Raw genomic sequence first — 7415 nt, 5'->3', positions numbered from 1 at the left:
GGAAATCCAGCTGCACTGTACAAAAACTTTCACACAGTTTTGTTATATTGAAAGAAGTTTTGCCAATGCTTTAGAGAAAGTTACATGTCCTTTTGGGGGATTCTCTCTTTCTCTCTACTGATCAGGGTCGTGGTTGATATGGAGTTTGTCTCACACATGAGGTAGGAAACACCCTGAATGGGATGTCAGTCCTTTGCAGAGCTCCATACACAAACCCTTTCACATACTTATTTACACATAGTGAATTTATTAGTAAATTTATTACTGTCATGTTTTTTGGAGGTGATGCAAAACTGCACACAAACTGACAGTAACCTGAACTCATCATCAAACTGGAGATCCTGAAGCTGTGATGCAGCAACACTACCTGCTGTGTCACTGTGCTATCACACTGTTAAAATCCTTCTGCTTAAAGTGTGTTCTTGTAGTGTGGTGTTGTGTCATTGTTATTATAAAGAACAATTACTTATTTTAAGTATTATGTATTTTGACAGCCCAACTTTAACAAGCCATAAACATATTTCACCAAGCAATGTTTAAATCTTTTACTTACTTTATAATCCTGCATAGGCTGTTGTCACTGAACCTTTCATACTACAAAATTGTAATTGCATGTGATAAGTTTATTGGTGTAATAGGGGTGTGTTCATGAAAATGTGTGTGTGTCTGTGTGTGTGTGTGTGTGTGAAAGAGAGAGAGAGAGAGAGAGAGAGAGAGAGAGAGAGAGAGAGAGAGATTTTAAATTGCTAAATTATAAAACTATTTATTAGTGTGTTATGTTTTTCTCTTCAGTGAACACAAGATGGCGCAGTCACTTATCTTATTGTGGGTCTAGAACTAGAGCACCACACAACCTGCTCACCTTCTCTGAGATGATGTTGCTACTTTTCACAGTAAACAATTGTGACATAGAGTTTACTTGTTATTCTACTAAATAGTTTATTTATATTCTTCTTTATAATGGGCAGTTTAGCAGATTAAATTGGGCTGACCGATGAAGATGCCAACATTGTCAGAAAAGATACAGACTCTGTTATTCTAAAATGTTCATACGAGTCAGGCAGTGATTACACTGAGCTTTACTCTTCTTTTCCTTTTACCAACTTAAGAGCCATGCTTTTCTCACAAGATGGAGATATTTACACTTTTACATTCACTTCATCATCATCCTTTCACATTAACCATCATTTAACCATCAAATGTAGTAAGAGTCTAATGTTGTATTGTTTGTAGAATAAAGCCCAAATTGCACTTCACTAACAACTCCTCATACAGCTAGTTTGTTGTGTAACTGGTTATTATTGCATGGACCCAGTGGACACTGTGGATCAGAAACCCAGTAAACGCTCTGTTCTGGACATTCTTGTACCATTAAAGTTAGAATATTAATGCTACATTTGATTTATTTGGTTTATTCTAGATGGAATCTGAAAAATACATGCAAACAACATGACTATGTCAAATGGATTAGTTTTAAATGTTTGTTTTCTATAGAAACTAGTTTGGAGTTAAATGGAATATTGGTTCCAGATGTAGATGCAGACACCACTAATTTAATGTGTAATTAAATAACTTTAATTACTTTATTTACTGTAAGAGGAATAACTAATAAACTAAGGTGCAGAAATAGAAAAAAGATCAAAAAGAGAGCAAAAGGTAAATAAAATATCCAAAAATATCCAAAACAAATCACACAGAAAGTTGATCAGCAACAGTGGAATAGTTCTGTGTTGTATTAGTGACTCAGTTCACTGTCACTGATACTGTGAAGTGATGATCTGTGTAAAATTATGCTCCAACAGCATCACTTCCTGGGTGTGGCCTTCTAGAGACGTGTAAAGTTCAGCACATACAGCACTATTATACAGAATCCTCACAGAGCTGTGTTCAGAAATGGATCAACTATACAACTTACTGTACATAGTGAGATACATACCACTGATTCTCACTCTAGTTACAGGTCATTTATTTTTCATCTGTTATAATAATTATTACAATGATATTTAATCAGTTAATAAATTATATTGATTAATTACCATATTTGTATTAATCTAGTCATTTTTTTTATTTTTTATTATATGATTTGCAAAAAATACTTCACTGATATATTTCTTTATGTTCTTCTTACACCAGGCAGTTTTGCAGATAAAATTGGACCAACGGATGAAGATGCCAACATTGTCAGGAAAGAAACAGAGACTGTTACTCTGAAATGTTCATATGAGGCAAGCAGTGAATACATTTGGCTTTACTGGTACAAACAATATCCTAACAGCGCACCACAGTTTTTACTGTATAAAGGTGCAAGGTCACATAGTGCTTATGAAAGCACTCCTGATGATCATCGATTAGAGTCGAAAACCAGCAGAGACTCTACTGAACTTACTATCAGAGGTCTAAAGCTCTCAGATTCTGCACTCTATCTTTGTGCTCTTAGAGTAGCAGCACAGTGATACAGAGTCACTGAAAGGCTTTACAAAAACATAACAATGGAATATCTAAATTTATAAAGCCACAGAAGCCCCTTTACCAACATATCAGTTAACCACAGACAAACAACATTTGTGGTAACACTTGCAGCTGGTGGGGAAAAAATGAAAAGAGATTAAAATAACACCTACACAAGAATCATAGTATATTCACAAACATCATGCTATTTTAATGACAATAACAGAATTGTTTTATCAGATGTTACTGGGGCATAGTATGGGCAATTAAAAAATGTACATTTTCCTTTGCTTTAAACTATACTCTTAAATACCTCATGTTAAGTGTATATTTGTTTGTTTGCTGCATGTTTACTGTTATATTATGTCTACTATTAGTCTTATTGTCATATTCTGTTCTTCTTTATTATGGCACTATTATGTCTCATGTCTATTTTGTCTATTTTACATGCTGCTGCTGTAACAAGTTCCCTTTAGGAGATTAATAAAGTGTCATATTATCATGACCTAACACTGTGCCTGACTGTGTGCCCTGACCATGTCACTGTGTCTGGAACCATCACTATACCCTGACCTGACACTGAGCCTGGATCTGTCACTGGATTTTAGACCTCTAGCTTTCTTAGGTTTTGCATGTAGAGAGTCTCAAAAACACACAAAGAATGTACTTAGATTTAATGTTTGATTGATAAATGAAAAAGGTGGCTGGTTTAATGTGATGAATACTCACTGGATGTGAACATTTCCCTGCTCAGAGGTACACTCCACTGGACTGGACAAGGCTGGATTTTCAGACACTGAAACATGTAAATGACCCTGTAACTACTGTCAGGCTGTTTATAGGTAAGAAATCATGAACATATTTAATAAATGAAGTGATCAATAATCATAAACAATTGAATTTTCATTAGGTCCATTTCATTAGGTGGTCATGGGTTTGAAAGTTCAGAGGCTGGCTCAATCTGAACTTTCACACCCATGACTACTGGCATTGCTAGCACCTTCATCTACCAGTTTGACTACAGGAACACATTTCCACTGTAATTATCTATGACATTATTACAGTCTATAATGGGGGACTCTTCTAAAGTTAATTAAAATGGAAAGAAGACTAAACTTAACCTTTAAGATTATCTCTAATGTTAGCTCACCACGTTAATTAGATGATGTTTATTCAGTTGCTTCTGCTAACATTATGAATAATAGCATATCATATTTTCTTATGCTATAGCAGTTTTCAAGATTAATGTCCTGTTAGCTTTTCATGCTAAATATAACTGAAACCATTGTTTAGCTAATGTTAACTAGTTACCATGAGGAGACAATTATACTAGCTGAGATGATAATGCTGACTAGCCAGAGCAGGTTAATGTTGGTGTACCAAAACTTTAAAACTTAGAAATTTCGTAAATGTAACATTATCTTATATTCTTGTTTTCAAATGTTCTTAAAACTTTGATGCCTTTTTCAAAAAATTGTGCTTTTTTTTGTAAGACTTCCAGTTAGCATTTTCCAGTTATTTTTGCTAGCTAGCTTGTATTCCTCAAGGCATATATTGCAACTGTTATTTAATATCTCATTTGTAACGGTAAACGTTATGTATTCATTTATTTGAGGAATTGTTTGTTCTCTGATATAACTGTGAGAATATAGCTTGCAAGCTAACATTAGCTATGTCTGTTTATAACAGTAGCTTGCAGAATCAAATGCTGCACTCATACAGTAGTTCAGAATTATCAGCTAACAAAAACACAAAACCTCTTGTTACCTATACAGCCTGAATACAAGTATAGCTTTTCTATTCCAATTTCTGAGTTAATGATCATTTATTAGGACAGTAAGCAGCTGTTTATATTATTTATAAGGTATAGTTGGTGTGATCATGCAATGTGTCTCATAGCAAACAAAAACCTAGTAAATCCTAGCAAACCTATTAACAAAAACCTGCATTATGACCAAAGCCTCTGATGCTAATTAATGAAGCTAGTGAACATGTAACACCAGCCATACAACATCATCCATGATTGTTCATTAAGTTTGACAAAAGTGGATCTGTTCATCTCCTCTGCAGCAGTGACAGACTCTAAACTGTACTACTCTGGTGCACACAGTGACAGGAAACCCAACTAGACTGTAGACAATGTACTACACATGATTCATTCATTCTGTGGAAATGCTTTCTTTATATTATGTTGGTAGATGCAGCTCAGGCTCTTTTGGTGAAAGCAGGAAAAAGAGCAGAGAGAGAAGAGGGACAGAGTGATAGCAAAGCTAACAGAGAAAAAGATTCTCCTTTCCATTTTCTTACTCATTAATATGTTAGTGCTGTGCATTTTGTATAGTACATGACCAACAAAAACTACATACTGTGCTAATGAACTGATGTTAAACAAAATAGCCTCACAGCTCTACATTTATTGAGTGTATACACCGACCAGGCATAACATTATGACCAGTGACATAACACTGATGACTCCTCATCATGGCACCTGTTAGTGGGTGGGATATATTAGACAGCAAGTGAACATTTTGTCCTTAAAGTTGATGTGTTAGAAGCAGGAAAAATGGACATGTGTAAGGATTTGAGTGAGTTTGAGAAGGGCCAGATTTTGATGGTTAGATGACTGGATCAGAGCGTCTCCAAAACTGCAGCACTTGTGGGGTGTTCCCGGTCTGCAGTGGTCAGTATCTATCAAAAAGTGGTCCAGGGAAGGAACAGTGGTTGGAGCGAAGGCTGGCCCATGTGGTCCAATCTGATAAACAAGCTACAGTTGCTCAAATTGCTGAAGAAGTTAATGTGAGTTCTGATAGAAAGGTGTCAGAAATACACAGTGAATGACGGGTCAGGGCCGCTTTAGCAGGGAAAGGGGGACCAACATGATATTAGGCAGGTGGTCATAATGTTATGCCTGATTAGTGTAACATTCTGCTCATTCAGCCACTCAGAATAAACTGTTTAATGAAGTCACACAGGACATCTTTAAGTAGCAAAACATAACTATTAGATAAATACAAAATGAATTTATATGAGTTTCTGGTTGTCAGTGAAATGTGGTTATAGTGAGAATGTTCTTTTAACTGAGAAAAGTTTGTGTCTCCAATCCACTTACTGTCGTGTTTTTAGAAGGTGATAGGAAACTGGATAACCTGGAGAAAACACACACAGGACTCAGGAAACTAACTGGTGCTAGTGGCTCCTTTCTTCACAAGAAGGGCAAAGTCAGTTAGTTTATCATGGGCTAAGTACAATACTAGTACTAGTTCCTACTCACATACCCCAGAGATGTAGATTTATTTGATTATGAATAACACAATGATATAGGCTATACCTTTTCTTCAATCATACACACATAGTACTTTCAGATATCATGCATTGCATAAAAATAGATTGTATATGATTTGTAATTTTATTGCAGTCTTAAGCAACTAAAGAAAGCTTTCCATTATGTGTGACAGAATGAATAGAAAATGATGATTATGGACACCCATAATTTTATATCATACACCAATAATCAATTCCAATCCTTCTTTTCTCTTGAGTGAACAAAGTTATCTTGTCCACCATGTAATCCTTTGGACACAGTGGTTTAAAGAGATATTTTGAGTTTAAAGTGAAATAAAAATATTTGTAAAAATATGCTTCAAGTGTCCTGTATTGATCATTTATTTTTCATATAAAACCTCAGATGGAGTGGTGAGGTGAGCCTGTCGGTCACATTAGGTGTTTTCAGGGTAAAATAATGAATAAAGCCTGCTACTGCTTTCAGGTCAGCTGTGTTGAGCAAAGCTATCACCCCACTCAAAATACATGCTGCTCTTTAATCTTATTCTGTTAATACTTCTTCTAGGTATGTTCGTTTTAATAGAATAATTACATTTTTTAATATTTCATTTAGTTTTTACATTTTTCTTTTCTCTTTTTTCCACAGGGAGCACATCATTGTAAATGACTGAGCATCTTATAGCAGAAGAGCATGTCTTGGAAGATAATTATGTCATTCTGTCCTCCAATTTCACTGCTACTGCAGGTGATTATATACCAGAGTTTCGTGTCTCCATCTATGTATTTGATTCTGGAAAGCAGGTCAAAGATGAGAGATTGTGATTTTTTTATTTTGACATTGATATTTTTTAAATAAATAACGTACTTGTAAACATATTCTGTATTTTAATTTTGTTATTCAGTTGTAAAGAATGTAAAACTCACTTTTATGCCGATGTATGCCAGGCAGCTGTGGAATTGTGTAAATAATACCTTACTTTGGATAAAATTAAAGGAAAGTTGAATAAAAGAAAAACTGCAGTTTACCAATGCATGAGTTATGGTGTAGTATATGTACTTACATGTGTAGCATTCTGAGAAAATCCATCAGATATTACTGTGAATAAACTCTGGAAAACACTCAAACATTATGAAAAAGATTGTGCTTGATAAAGACCCATATTAACAAATCTAGTAGTAAATGCAATCAGTCTGCCTAAAGATGTCTAAAACCTGGTTAGTTATGCTTCATTTCAGTAAAGACTTTATCCTGATCAGGGTCACGGTGGCTCCAGAATCTATCATGGACACACTAGGCACAAGGAGGAAACACACAATATCACAGGAGTGGAAAAAGTACTGAGAATCAAGCACATGGACACTAACACACATCATGAAGCCTTGTACATTGTTTACTCTTTGTGCACGCCTATTTTTTATGCTGGCTACTGGAACCAGTGCTAGTCTATAGCATTAATGATGAAAAGAAACTTGTAATCAGTTATTTGTTAGCTGAATTTCTACATATTGTAAGACTTTTTCAAATTTAGATGGTGTTCATACCTTCTGAGACAAATGGGACTCATTTAGTCAAGTATTTGTTTACTCCAGCATAGTGAAACATTTTATTTAGGGAGTGCTTTATCAAGGGGAGGCTCATAGCATTAATTACATTGTGTAGCATGTAGCACTACAGAATAACTATA

The sequence above is a fragment of the Hemibagrus wyckioides genome, unplaced genomic scaffold (assembly GCF_019097595.1).
Source record: "Hemibagrus wyckioides isolate EC202008001 unplaced genomic scaffold, SWU_Hwy_1.0 Contig16, whole genome shotgun sequence".
Lineage (NCBI taxonomy): Eukaryota > Metazoa > Chordata > Actinopteri > Siluriformes > Bagridae > Hemibagrus > Hemibagrus wyckioides.
This window is presented reverse-complemented; position numbering follows the sequence as displayed.